The sequence below is a fragment of the Uranotaenia lowii genome, chromosome 3 (genome assembly GCF_029784155.1).
Source record: "Uranotaenia lowii strain MFRU-FL chromosome 3, ASM2978415v1, whole genome shotgun sequence".
In the NCBI taxonomy this organism is placed as follows: domain Eukaryota; kingdom Metazoa; phylum Arthropoda; class Insecta; order Diptera; family Culicidae; genus Uranotaenia; species Uranotaenia lowii.
The window spans coordinates 171156606-171172816 of record NC_073693.1 but is presented as its reverse complement, the minus strand read 5'-3'; positions in this window follow the sequence as shown (position 1 = coordinate 171172816).

The window sequence follows — 16211 nt, the reverse complement described above, 5'->3', positions numbered from 1 at the left end:
TGCCTTCGTCAGTATAATTTTTTTTTTCAAAAGTTTATAAAAAAGTGTTATAGAAACATGCCGTGCCATATCGCCACATGTAATATCGTTGATAGCGTCCACCTTTGGACGTGTACTGGACCATGCCACCGAAGGTACCATGCTGCCTGTATTGGAGTGCAGCGGAATTGCGAAGAATCGATTAGGCGGTTCATGCTCCCGGTGTGCCATGACTGCCAACTTTCAATGAACGAGCAGATTGACCATACAAAAATGATGACCCAGCAAACACAAATATTGGAGCAGCTCAAATTGCAAAATACGGCACATGAGAAGTTGAGCTCTAAAGTTTCAAAATTGTCATATATTGAAACTTTGATTGAGGGTATCGATACACTCTCGAATCAAATGAGTATCCAAAAAAATGAACTCTCCTCATTGATAAAAGCGGCCATGCGACCATCTCCGTCAGCAGATAATTTATTTGACACGCTCTCATCGTCTATGAAAGAGCAATACGTGTCAACTTTCGACGCACATAAAAAGAAGATGGCGCAAACCTTCGAAATGCTGGAAGAAATGATCTCAGGCCATCAAAATTGCCTTATGTCCATGGTGGAGGAGCAGCACAAAAATTGCTTCTCCAATTTAGAACAGGAGCTTACTCCTTCGCTCCAGTCCATTGCCTTGGAACTTAATGCACTAAGGGCAACCGTCCAAAACCCATCGAGTAACGTGGACCTGATTGATGAACTAAGGTCGATTCACGACGCTGTTGCAGCAAAACCAGTCACCCCTTTGCTTGAACCAAGAACGTGTTTGGCCGAGGAATTGAATCAACAAATAAGTCAAAAAATTGTCTCAGGTTGGCGCCTTCTGGGTACCAGAAAAGTATGGAAAGCCGATTGGACGGAGTACGACAATCGACAGTTGCGTCGCAAGAAGCAGCAACTAAAAGCCGATAGAGCAAAAAAAAGACGGCAACGCAAGGCGCGTAATATTAACAACAATAATATGAACCCCCACATCAATAGCCGTTATACCCACAACATGAATTATCCACTACCGCCTGATCGAGAGCTTCTTGCGGCGGCCAAAAACCTTTTTTCGCGTCCGCCAGCCAGCCCCAGTAAACGCAGAAGCAAACGAGGTATCCAATTTATAAGGGGTGAAACTTTAAACCCTCCAAAGGACAACGTTCGAGGAACACCAAGCCCCGTGCCATCACCGCGCCGTAATAGACGTCCGATAATTACTGCACCCACCGTCCCACCAAATTTACCAACGAATTCTTCGCCTGAAGTATCACCGCGCCGTAAAAGACGTCCGAGAATTACTGTACCTGCCGTCCCATCAAACCTGCCAACGAATCATAACGGAAACATGACGCCTTCAGTGCCACCTGTCTCCCCACAAGCGACGTTTGCCTATCCGTTTCCCAACCCGTACGTCACACCGTTTGCTGCCCCATGCTGCCATCGCGCTCCAACGGCTCCCACGGCATTTGATTACCCGGTAATGTATGGGCAATATAATTTTCTGCCCCAACGACGCGTGCCAATGTAGGTACTAGATCTTCGATCGAAATTCTAGCTTATTGCCAAAATGTGAACCGTATGAGAAGCGCGGTAAAAATGAAGGAAATAAGCTTGAAACTTTTAGGCTCCTCTTTTCAAATTGTTCTCTTTACTGAAACTAGCTGGGACGCTAGCGTTAACAGTGAAGAAGTTTTCGGTTCGAGGTTTAATGTGTTCCGCAGCGATAGAAATTTAGCATTGTCCAAAAAAAAGTCAGGTGGCGGCGTTCTTGTAGCTTTGGATTCTATTTTTCCCTCAGAAGAAATGACAACGCAAACATATACTGAATTTGATTCTATCTTTGTAAAAACATTATTGGCAAAAGAAATGCACATTTTTGCTTCCGTGTACTTTCCACCTGAATATGCCACTTCACATTATTTTGAATTATTCTTCCAAATTCTTGAAAATACATTAGCTGAACAACCGGAAGCAAAATTACATATTTATGGCGATTTCAATCAACGCAACGCTGACTTTATTTTGGATGATGACAATGAAGCAATTCTACTTCCAGTCGTAGGCGAAAACGAAACATTACAATTAATCTTCGGCAAAGCTTCTATTTTAGGCTTAAACCAAGTAAATCATGTTAAAAATAGTAACAATAATTATCTTGATCTACTTTTTACTAACTGTACAGAAGACTTTTGCGTAAACGAATCGGCTGATCAACTATGGAAAAACGAAGCATTTCACAAAGCGATAGAATACTCGCTCTTTATCCATAACTGTGCCAAACCTCGCGACTGGGAATACGAGGAAATGCCAGACTATCAGAATTCAAACTTCGAACTATTGAAACTAGAACTAATTAATATAGAGTGGTCAAGTGTATTGAAGAATGAAGGAAATGTTGATACAACAGTAGAAACCTTTTATAACATAATGATTAATCTAATAAACAGTTATGTTCCTTCAAAATTTAAAAGACGGTCCTACAGCTCTAAACACCCTGTCTGGTATAACAAGGATTTGAAAAACTTACAAAATAGGAAGCAAAAAGCTCATAAAGTCTACAGAAGTGATAGAAGTGTTACAAATCATCAAAATTATATAAATTTATGCAACCAGCTTAATTCATGTATAAAAAGTTCTTTTGAAAAATACAATCAGAAAATTGAAAAAGAAATTAAACAAAACCCAAAAGCGTTCTTTGGCTATACTAAAAAGCAGATGAAAAATTCAAACTTTCCTACTCAATTGACACTTGACGGAAGCATTGGAAATAATCCACTGGAAATTTCTAACTTATTTGCAACATTTTTTCAAGAAGTGTACACTTCTTTCACTGAGGCTGACCGAGATAGGGAATACTTTTCAGTCATTCCAGATTTAGGGTGTGACATTCAGGTCAATGAAATTGATTACAATAATGTTTCCGAAGGACTTAGAAAACTTGATGCTTCCAAAGGAGCAGGGCCTGATGGACTTCCCCCATGTTTCCTTAAAAACTTGGCGGCCGAATTGACAGAGCCTCTTCTGATTCTTTTTAATATGTCATTAAATTATAGAAAAGTACCCAAATTTTGGAAAAAATCTTTTTTAATTCCGATTTTCAAGTCCGGAAAAAAATCAGATGTACGAAATTATAGAGGAATAGCTATTTTGTCTTGCATCCCAAAACTTTTTGAATCAATAATAAATGAAAAAATTTATCAACAAGTAAAAAATATTATAACGAGTAAACAACATGGTTTCTTCAAAGGACGCTCTACAGCATCAAATCTTCTCGAATTCGTTACATACGTTATCGATTCTATGAGCAAAGGCTTTCATGTTGAGGCTATTTATACCGACTTTAGCAAAGCCTTTGATCGCATTGACATACCCCTTTTAATCTTCAAATTAAAAAAAATTGGCTTTCATCCAAATCTTCTCTCCTGGTTACAATCATATTTAACTGATCGAACACAAATCGTTCGTTTCCAAAACGAATTATCTAAATCTGTAGCTGTGACCTCTGGTGTGCCTCAGGGGTCTCATTTAGGACCTCTCCTTTTCATACTGTTCGTTAACGACATTTCCTTTATTCTAAAACGGATTGAATACCTTATATACGCCGACGATATTAAACTATTTCTGAAAATAAAAACAACCGAAGATGTTGAAACATTTCAAAACGAAATCAATGTTTTCTTTGAATGGTGCAACAAAAGTTTACTTCAATTGAATGTTAAAAAATGCAACTCTATATCATTTAGCAGAAAGCAAAGTTACCCCATCATTGAAACAAAATTAGGCAATCAACCAGTACAAAAATGCAAAATTGTAAGGGATCTCGGCGTCATACTGGATTCAAAACTCACGTTTGTAGAACATCAGAACAATATCATCAATAAAGCAAATTGCATGCTAGGATTTGTAAAACGTTTCAGCAAACACTTTCAAGACCCATACACCATAAAATCACTTTATATATCCTATGTTCGTTCGATACTGGAGTATTGTAGCATCATATGGAATCCTTATTCAAATATTCACGAGCAACGTCTCGAGTCAGTTCAAAAACAATTTTTGTTATATGCGCTACGTAAAATCAATTGGACCACTTTTCCTCTGCCATCGTATGAATCTCGTTGTAAGCTTATTGATATAGAACCTCTCAGTAAACGCAGAGAATTTTCCCAAATTGCATTTGTAAATGATGTTGTTACACAAAGAATAGACAGTCCTGAATTACTTTCAAAACTAAATTTTTACGCACCCTCCCGTCCATTAAGAAATAAACATTTGTTCTACATTAAACTTTACGACAAAGACTATGCAAAACATCAACCTATTAATCAAATGATGTACAAATACAATTTACAAAGTGAAATTATAGACGTAGCGATGAAAAAAACACAATTAAAAAAGGCATTTAAAAACAACTTCTTAGAACAACAAAATAGCTTACATTAGTTTTAAGTAGTTTTAAGTATTGTAGTCTACATAGTTTGACTTAATAAATAAATAAATAACTAACGACTTTCACGATACTGTTGATTAATACTGGTCGCTATTAATTGTATTTTGAACATTTTGGCGTGTTGTTCCGATTAATACAAAATTTTTATTCCTCTTGGCCACCATTAGCAGAGATCCGTGAAACCCGAATAGCTTTTTCGGTCGATGAAGGAACAGCAAAGCCTGAAATTATAGAATGTCCTTCTTTCAAATTCGATTTCTTAAAGTCACAAACCAGGCAACTGAATTGAAATTTATTTTAATTTAGACGAACTTACCAAGTAAAATTTCCTTTTCTCTTTCTTCGGAGAAGGGCAACAGTCCAAAATGATAGGCGGACCAACTTCTAGATCGCCATCATCTGGTGGTCCAGTCCATATATATGTAGCGGCTGAATAATTCAGGGGGGAAGGAGGCAATTTGAAACTGTATCAAACGAACAGCTTCGCTTGAAGCGGTGCTTCGGCTTTGAGTTATCACACCAAGAGACATTACAGTATTGAACAAGCGCCCTAAGGGAGCAGATAGTCGTTCCCAGATAGCGCGCAATAGATGCATAGATGCAGTCCTCGAGAGCCATCCAAGGGATGCTTCCTTTTTGTTGTTGGTCATCTTTTTTCAAGGGCCGCATCCCGCGAACTTGTTGCGGTCCCTTTAGTTCTTATCTTATTTTGATCGCCGACGAGGTGGGGGCTTGGGGGCGGTTCATTTAGTTCGAATAACCAACGGGAAATAGTAAAATTATATTAAAATTTATTATAAAATTTACCTCCAAAATCGCTTTGCAAACGATTGCTAAGGAAGTGGCCTCATTTAGTTCCGAGTTCTGTAAGATGAAGAACTTGCCCCGATAAGGAAACCGTCGATAGTTCCGATCATGTGCAACCTCCCAGTAAAACGGACGACGATCACCTGGTTCCCAAATGGCACCAGGACACCAAAATCAAACATGGGAAACTTTTGATCGTTCCCATCATCGGACATGAAAATAAAAACTGACGGAAGGTTCCCGCCAGCCGTTACCAGGACTCCTAGCGGCAGCAGAATCGGAAGCAAGCATTGCGCAAGTTAACGGATGCTTACGAACAGCAGAAGTTCGCCAGCAAAGAGCCAGACTGGAGACATGGCTGGGAAACAAAATAAGACTATTTTCGATGGTGGTGATGGTAGTTGATCAGCTCTTCCAAACGGCCGCATCCCGCCGACTTATTTCAATTGGAAATACTAAAACATGAGAATTAAAAACTAATTAGATTACTTTCAAGCTTCAAATTAGTTTATGATTTACTTACCAAACAAAATTGAGGAAAAATGCACAAATTCAACCAGAAAATAAACAAAGCAACTGGCAAACCGACCGCGGTTCGAGTCCATACCTACTGCGTGATACTGCTGAAATTCAGCAAATTACAACCGTGGTTAGCGTCCATGCTACTGTAATGAACTCAAAAGTAGCAAAAAAATATTTGAACTCCAATCCTGTTAAACTTACGAAAACTGCTCAAGTCTTCTTAAGTCAATATTCCTATAGTATGTAAAAAATGCTAACAGGAAGTAATGGTGCAATTCATGGAATTCAGTGCTGGGACAGCAGCTCGCATGGTAGCAGCTTAGTGAACTTCCCGTAGCGACGGATTTCTCGCATTCGCCGTTCCTGGTCGATAAAGATGCGTTGTCCTCCATCAGACGATGTACTTCCGAGTCCGACAGATATGGTAGCAGACTGTTTAAGCAACGCGTTTTCCGCTGGTTTATTTTTTTCGTAGAATTATTCGAGTCGAACACGAAAGTGGATTTTGTTTTTATTTTGATAAACAAAAAAAAATTACAGTCCTGTAATTTAAAACCAGCCTGTAAGTAATGATCTCATTTAAAAATAAATGCTTCGACCTGTAAAACTACAGTACATGTCCTGCTCCTTTTTGTTACAGGAAATTTGCAGTAATATTTAGTGGTTTTTCCTTTATTTTTAAACCAATCAATTGAAAATTACTTGTTTTTGAAATTGCAGGTTGTATTATTTTACAGGAAATCATTTTCAATGACATGTAATAGTCATTATTTTTTTCTGTGTAATGCATAAAATGCATCACACTTAAGAGGAAGATGCTAATAATTGTTTCTCGCTAAATTTAATTTTTGGACCAACTGTTCCTTGGGCTTCTGGGAAGATTTTTTGATTTCTTCAAAGGTTCCTTATAGTGAGATCAGCTAATACGTCATTTTATTTTTAAGGTGCAGATATCTTAGCCACGCCACCGAATAGATTACCCAGCAAACCTAATAAAATACAATATCTCCAAATTATTTTGAAAAAAAAAAATCAAGCACAATTCCGGGACAGTTAATTATTGATCAATTCCTTTTGTGGCAGATTCCGGAAACTGGTTCCAATTCTGGTTTCCAAATAAAACATAAATTGAAGATTTACATATTCCACCTTTCAGTTATCGGATTTTTTAATTTCTTATAAACCTCCACTTAGTAAGGAATTTAAAAATTAAATAAATGAATAGTGTTGAAGTTAGTCTTCAGGGAGGACATTTTTGTAGGATATTCTTTTCTATTTCCTCGTTTCCAAATTAAGTTTGCTAAGCAGAAATTCCAATGTTAAATCATGTCAACCGGATAGAGATTTCCTAAGTATTCTGGAGTCTTCCAAAGAAATCTTTGATAGAGGAAATCTGCCAACAAATGTTTGAAACGCTCGAAGACGCGATTCGACATATTTAAGAGTGATACGGCCAAAACTTGGTCAAGGGAAAACGCGTGTAGATCTTTGAAATCGTTTATTTAAAAAATCAAATTAAATTTCTTTTTCAAGTTTAATCAGTATAAAATTCAGGAAAAATATTCAGTTAGGCTTCCGCTTTTCCAAATCCGAATTGCCGGGCCTTACGCTTAACCCCTGCCATCAGATTTTGTACAGCCACCTTGTCCACCTTCTTCGACGTAGAAAGCCAGTTTGCCTTGAACTGCTGCTCGTCCTTAGCAGTTTTTTTGGTCTTCTCTAGGTTCCGCTTGACAATAGCCCAGTATGGCAAGATGCCAAATCCGGCCAAAACAGTACGGAACAACCGTGTTTCTTCAGGAAAGGCAGCAAACGTTTATGCAAACACTCTTTTACGTAAATTTCTTGGTTGATAGTCCCGGAAGCTATGAAAATGCTGCTTTTCAAGCCACAGGTACAGATGGCTTGCCAAACCAGATATTTCTTCGCGAACTTTGACAGTTCCATGTGCTTAAAAATATCTGCTACCTTTCCCCTTCCTTTTGCCGTCTAAAACTCCTGTCCTGGAAGCTGCTTGTAGTCGGCTTTGACGTAGGTTTCGGCGTGCATTACCACGCAGTCAAACTTCGTCAGCATCGTCGTGTACAGCCTCCGGGATCGTGCTTTGGCCGTCGTATTTTGTTTATCATCGCGATTTGGAGTCACTACCTTCTTGTAAGTCGATAGTCCGGCTCGTTTTTTGGCTCGATGCACGGTTGTAGACGATACACCCAGCTTATTTGCGGCATCTCGGAGAGAGAGGTTAGGGTTTCGCTCGAAACTACTGACACCTCTCTTTGTTTCAGCGGCTTCCGGTTTTCGATTTCCTCCCGATCCAGACTTCCTGGCTGTTGACAAACGTTCCCCAAACACTTAAATTACATTTGTAACGGTTGATTTGGCAACTTTTTGCAACGATTTTGCCAGCTTTGCGTGCGAGTAGCTCGGATTTTCGCGATGCGCGAGCAAAATTTGGATACTCTACTCGTCTCCTTGGACGACATTTTGACAACTGAAGAGAAAATTCCAAAATCAAAATAGGAGCAACATTCTACACACACACGCCTTCAAAATGAGGGGTGTTCAGGTTTTTTAAATGCAAAATTGAAAGAAATACGTCAAGTTGATATTGACCAAATTTCGACCGTATCACCCTTTAAAACAGCATTTTGGCTGGTCACTGGTGCTAAATAATATAACACAGGCGGTATTAATTCAGTTCACTGCCGATTACAACTGATTGATTGAAGTGTGTTTATTTGGGAGAGTGCCGTGCGCCAAGCGATTAAGCACCCTTGGATTACAACTGAATGAATAAATGAAGAAATTTAAGCATCACCAAACATATAAGTAAGTAATAATCACTTACTTTTTGGAGTCGGGATAAACTTTTATTGCAACATTGATTTTGTTTTGGAAACAGTTTCTGGTTGTCACGGATTGAAGTATGTATAATAATCAGCTACTATGACTGAAAATGTTATTTTCAAAGATGTAAAGTAGCGCTATCTGGTGTCGGTATTGCCTACCATTGATAGTGTTTTGCAAAGAATGAAAAAAGAGTGTCCTGTCAGTTTGTCTGTAACAAACTTTGTTATGCCAAAATGAAAATGATAAATATTAAGCAGGAATAAAATTTTTATTATGTTCGTGTTTTATTTTGAAGCAACGGTAATTACAATTCAATCTTATTTTTCCTGAATCCGAGCTAATAAGAGCACAAAAATAATAGAATAATGGGTACCGTAAAACGGGGTAGCTGGACCTGAATGTAAAAAAAGGGTCCTTAATAAGCAAAAAAAGGGGGTAACATAGATCACCAGCTTTGATCGATATGACATTTTTCCACATAGTCATCAATTACTAAGTCCAAAGTGAAAATATCTCAAAACTTTTTTCTACGTTCGAAAACCTATGTATAAGTTTAGTTTCAATGCGGGAAAAACTTGGTTTGTTTTTGAAAATATCAAATACAAGTAAAAATGTTATTTCAAAATCTTGTAGTATCATTTTTTTCGAAGGCTAGCAAACAAACAAAGTATCCTTTATGATCAAGAAAACTCGTTTAAACCGTCAAAATAGAGACTGATCATTTTTACCCCAAATCATCAATTTCTAAACCAAAATAGATTTTTAAATCAAATTTAAAGTAGTCTAATAAATTTCTGCAACCATGTTAGGAAAAATGAATAAATCGATACTTGAAAATGTGAGCCAGGACTTTTTATCGACAGCATTACACTACCTGTGTGATTCTTTGCCTATTGTAAAGGGTGATAAGGTCAAAATTTGGTCAATATCAGCTTGACGTATTTCTTTCAAATTTGCATTTAAAAAACCTGAACACCCCTAATTTTGAAGGTGTGTTCATGTAGAATGTTGCTCCTATTTTGATTTTGGAATTCACTCTTCAGTTGTCAAAATGCCGTCCAAAGTAGAAGAGCAGCGTATCAAAATTTTGCTCGCGCATCGCGAAAATCCGAGCTACTCACAACCATAGGAGTCCAGTACTGGTTTTAAAAATATGAAACATGCCACATTCCTCTTAACAGTAGAAATATTGAAAAAGTGATCAATCTTACCCCGTTTTACGGTACCTTCTTAACGACCAATTTTTTTTATTGTTGGTATGAGCTAGGTCTTTTTCTAAAAATCCTTTTTCTAATTCTGCTAGCTTGTTTGATAACTCAAAAAAGATATTTTCAATACACCAAGTGAAAAAAATAAACCAATAATTACGTTAAAATATCAAATGCCTTTTCAAGTATTTTTCATTCTTCCCAGCGTATCTTAGTACGTTTCCCACAACATATAATTCAACCCTTCGCGGGTTCTCACAGCTGTTTGAGGTCCATTGTTGAGTTTCAAAAGAAAATGAAAATTGTTGTTTGAAACACTTTCTTCTGTTGAATAAAAAAAATGTCTTTATGTTCCACCAAAAACCACATTATGCATTTTCACACGGCGCATACGCAAAATTGATCGCATCGCTGCCAAAATATGAAGAGCAAAATTCTGGATGAAGTCGATCGGCCACGCGACTGCTGGCCTTACCGAATGAAAAATTCAGAAGATGCATTCGGCGGAATCGGGAAGGATAATTGCTACCTTATCGGGGAACCACGACGTCTCTGAGCAAACCTGTTCTGAAAGCATAGCATTCACCACGAAAAAGATGCTCAAAATCGGACAGGTCACAAGGACTGGACCCGTGTGTTGTTGCTCGGTCGGTTGTTTTTTTATGCTTTTTTTACTCGCTTGATTCTTTTCCATGGGAACGTCAGAGTCCCAAATTTGATCCCCAACTGACAATCATGGAGCCTGAATACCATCTGTCGAAGGCTCATACCTATATAATTTTTATATTCGGGTATTGTACTTTTTGTGTGTGAGTACAAATCAAACAGACAAAGAATTTTGAAAAATAAAGAGATAGTTATAAGATAAAAAAAGTATCGAGGATGGCAAATAATGAGAAAAATGTGAATGAATATGTTGATAGAACTAGTAGGCAGCAGTAAAATCAGTCACTCACTTCCTTTTCAGATTCATATTCCGGATCAGATGTCCTTATGAATTCTTTTTCAGGTCCACGCTAGGCCCCAGGTTGAATCGTTCTTCATTTTTTTCTTTCTAATGTAGCATACAAAATTAAAAAGTTCGTTTTATCAAGTTTCCCAAATTATTTTAATCACTACAGCTTTTTTGTATACAACACTTCCAATTTACTCTAACTTCTAATATTTTATTCTAAATATAATTTATTTAAAATTCTTTTATCTGATTCAAAGTCTATTTTACCTATTTATTTTCATATTATACGGTCTCACGATATAACTAGATGAACTAGATGAACCGATAGCCATAAAACAACGCCAGAAGAAACGATGTTATAACAATCATGCCGCCAAAAAGTAGGGGAGAGTGGGGTATCGTGGGCCATGGGGAAACGTGGGCCACTTTTAATATCTCAGATGTATGTTGAGATAAAAACACTGATGAACTGATGTACAAGCTAAGCCTTGAAACGTGTGTAAAGTTCCAACGACCGTTTTCAATCAATTTTATGTGTTTTGGTTGAGCCACCAGATGTCTCCAAGGACACCAGAGAGAACTGTCAAGAAGAAAGTGAAATGTAAACAAAACAAAATAACAAACTATTAGTCAGTTATGAATATGTCGAATTACTATTTGACGAGTTTTGAAGATCCGCAACACATTTATGATTTGCGTAATGAAAATTTTTTAGCTTCAAGCTGTTTTTCTAATTGTTTCAAACTAGCATGAAGCACTAAATAGAAACAGATATGATACGATAAAATGCTCGCTCAGAATAGCCTAAAATCGGTATTGTTTCATGAGATTTTTAATTTTAAACTCAACTGGTTAAAATAACTGGTTCGTCTGGCTTGTCCGAAGTTCTTAGTTAGTCTTTTTTAGTAAAAAGAATGAAGATAAAATGAAACAGGCAAATTTACCTTGCTGTGAATATATTGAAGCCGTCCATTCTACTACGATGTTAATTTATCAATTTTTGAGATCATATACGATTGTGCTCTTCCAAGAATGAGGTACTTCAAAAGTTAAATCGGCTTGTTTAAATGATAGCATTCGAAAATTTGTACTGCATGGTTTCTGGAATATAATAATTCAAGCTTGTACATCTGTTTGTTATTTCGGCAGTCTCTGTAGTGAAAAAAAATATGACAATGCTATTTTCCCCAGCTTAAAATTATTCGTGGTTAATCTAATTGTATAGAATAATTCGTCTTATTGTATTTAAATTTATTCATTTTTTAATTCAAATACCATTGCGTCCTTTCGAAAAATTGTTACATTTAAAAGAGCTATCTAGAAACAGTGCCATCTACTGCGCCGTTCAAAAGTTAGAAATCTAGCAATAGATGGCACTGTTTTTCGTCATTTTTTAACGGCTTCTTTAAAATAGAGCACTGGAAATTTTACACAAGTTTCTGAAGATTTTTTGTTCGAGCTTGTACATCTGTTCATCTGTGATAAAAATCTCAAACCAACTGTCAGCGTCGTCGCTTTGCGTGAGCATATATTCCTATATGTTGTTAACTGAAATATGCATCATATGCTTTTTTATTTATCAAGCTAAAAAAAGTTAGAAAAATTTACTTACATAATTAGAAAAACACCCGCTCATTTCATCGATGGGGAACCTAAAGTGCATAACAAAAATATGCTTATGCGCTTATGATCTTAGTTTTGTCATGATCTTTCACGTGGCATAGGAATTTTTGATGAAACATCAATAAGTCACACAAACGCAACCAATTTGCAAATCATAGCTTGTGGGGAATCGTGGGCCACACATCTAAAATCACCTATATTTTTATGTTTTCATACACATTCAGAACTTAAAATACGTTTTTCCTATCTGTAATGTTTTCTTATGCCAAATGAAGAGTTATGAAAAATATTTTGTCCATCCAATATAATAAATTTTGCCAAAACGTTCGCGAGCCAGGTTTTGGAATCTATGCGATCATACACAGCTCTCTTTTTTATTTCATCATCTGAAATTGCTTTAAAATAACATAATGATTTAGGAAATCACAGTTTTGGGTCAACTCATAAACTTTGCATGTTATTTGGTCAATTTGAATTTGGTGGCCCACGATTCCCCACCATTTTTCAAAATCCAAAAAATATTGCTTTTTTTTCAAACAGTCAGAATTTATTTAAATAACTTTTTATTTTATCTTTTATAATAAAGAAGTTATGGAACAACGAAAAAAAAGTGGCCCATGGTTCCCCACTCACCCATACTGATAAGTGTTTTGTGTGTAGAAAATTTGAAATTTTAAGTTTAATTATGTAAGATAGATTTTATAACACTTTGTTCAACAAAATCACAAAATTACTATATTTACAGTGGAATCCAACATAGAATAGACCGGACAATACGCTTTTACTAAAGCACAATAAGATTGACCATTTTGTAAGTAGGACTAAGTATAAGCTTTTAAAACACAAATCATTACACTTTTTAAACCTCACAAATTGTAGGATCCCTGATGAAGGTGTTATACGACACCGAAACGTAGGATTAATATAAAATTTTATAAGAAACTGGACTGATTTGCCGAATATAAATTCATAAAAACATACAGTCGAAAACTCAACATCAACAACTAGGGTAGGTGTACCCTCCTCCGTCGTATCCCTCTGATTCGTCGCAATTCAAGAATGCATGTTTTAGAGCCGAAAAATCACTTTCCACTTTAATTGGCTACTTCACATGATAAACTTAAGCTTGTGAATTTATTTTCTATCACAATTTTGTCACTTTTAAAACTATTTCTTTATTTATTTGATATTGAAATCACGAAGTGATTTGAATTATTGATGCACTCCGCCATATTGTAAAACGAACTTAGTGATCCCCCCAACGTGTTTCTTTATTTTATCGCTTCCTGTCAATGCATATAACGATCAAAATCATAAAATTCGACAGAAAAGTGTTGAAATAAAATTAGAAAAATGATTTCAAACTAAGCTGAACTATATAAATTTGTCAATATTCGATTGAAATCGAATCGCTCGGGCCCCATAATTCGTCGTAATTTTGCGACAGGAATAGGAAACCGTTTTGCAAGAATTGGAATTAGACCGGTTCATTTTTACTATTTTTTTGCTGAACACAGTCGGACTCATAGAGAATGAACATAATGGATTTCCAAGTAATCACAACACAATACAGTAATTTTGTTTACTTTGAAGCTAGGAACTTGATGCGCTGGGAGATAAGTGCAAAAAGTCTATTTATATTGATAAATTACTTGAATGTATTCAGCATTGCTTATAATGCATGGTTTCAAATGAACAAAGAATTAATGGATTTTTTAGCTTAGTGGTTGGTGTTTTACAAATTATTTACTAACAATATTGTGCATAAGTTAATAAACGTTTGAGTGCACGCAAGAATATCTCCAACTTTACACATTTCTAACGTTTAACTCCAATGAAATTGTTTCTTCAAAATTATTTCATATTTTAATATTTGATTATTTTTGGTTCTATTATCTGATGACACTAAACCTTTCTCAAGTGTTTGAAACTTGAGATACATCAATTATTTGAAAATTAGACTTTTTAAGCTTCATGCATTCAAACTGCAATATCGCACATACGACCAAACGCTTTGTTCTATAGAATGGTCACTGAGAGATCCTTGAAAACTAAAACTAAAACTTCTCCAGTTTTCAGAAATTCTCTAAATGGGGATCAACTCGAGGAAAAAATTTCAATTCCTGGACCGAAAACCTCGATTTTTATTGAATCTTTACGATGCATGGAATAACGATGAAAAAAATTCCCGTTGAAGGTCAAAATGACAAGAGAATTTGGATGAACGGATCATTTTAACTTTGAAATAAGAGTTCATGAGTCTTGTGTGATCTCGAACACCGGCGGGAAATCACCCGAGCTACAAGGGTACACTACACGAGGTACAAAGGACTTGCCAGTTAGACGGCTGATGCACGACGAACGGAGGTGCTGGTGATAGCCTGTACACCAGAGTACTGGTGTTCGCCTGTGTGCGAGATATCGTATACAATTATAAGATAACACAGTGAATCTCTTATTGTTCGATCGTGTACCACACATCTTCCTTCTTCCCTAAAAAAAAATGTTTAAAGAAAAAAAACTTTTCTACACTAGCTTCTCCAATTAATATAGCTTAAAGTATACTGTAAATAAATTCAGTGTTGCGCCCACTGTAATGGATTCCTATTAAAGTTCATCTGTTCACATAACCTGTGGTCTGGGGTTTTTTTTTGTACTAACATAGGTGGTTTGAAATTTTCGTGAGTACCAATCTCAGGAGGCTTGTCAAAATCAAAATTGTAAACAAAACAAAAACAAAACTGAACTGTTTGGTTATCCTAACTAATTTTGATTTATTCCAAAAAATAGTTGATTAAAACTTTCTTTTTTTTTTAGCGGAAACTACAACTAGTGCATATATTCAGCTAGATATGCTGGAGTTCGTTTCTCCCTAGTAGGACGTTCATTATTTTCAACAGCACCATTGAAGTTCTCGTTGCTCTGCGAATTGCCAAGTGCTTCGGCTTGGACTCTCCATGGATATACTTTTTTTGTCTGCGAAACGTGACGCTGGAGTTTATGCCCATCGGAGTCAATCAGGATCAAATTTCCGTTATCTACCGAATCAACTGCGAAACGTTTCGGATGGAACCTAGTTTGTCCTTTGCTTTTGGATTGCCGCTCAACAACTACAGTGTCACCTTCTTTGACTCGGCATGGCCTTGCACCACGTCGCTGGTCTTCTCGGTGTTTTGAGCGGATTTTATTATCACGGTCGTGCCTGTCCAAGGTTTCATTTGTATGCACTGTATCTGGAATGTGATCATCATTAAGGATCGGCAACCCTCGTTGAACTCTACGGCCCATGAGAACTTCTTCAGGGGACATCTTTGTGGTAGAGTGGTCCGCGGCGTTATACGCGTCTACCGCTGCCTGTAGTTCGCATCGATAGTCTGTGTTAGAATATAATGCAGTGGAGATAGCTTTATTTACCACTTTCATGAAGGACTCCACCAGCCCATTTTGCTGGGGATAGAAAGGCGTTGAGAATATCGTTTTTATACCGCGTTTGTTACAATATTCTTTGAATTCCTCTCCATTGAAAGGTGGCCCATTATCACTTTTAATAGCTTTAGGAAAACCTTCTCTCCGAAAGATACTATCTAACACCGCTTTTGTGTATTCAAATCTTGTCGATTTCACAGGCGAAGCTATCGCATATCTTGACCGTAAATCTATCACCACAAGGATTAAGATTCCGCCGAGTTTGTGATATGGGCCGTTGAAGTCGATTGCTAACGTGTCCCATACCATTCTAGGGGCAAATATTCGCTGCATAGGTGTGGGCTTTTCTGGCT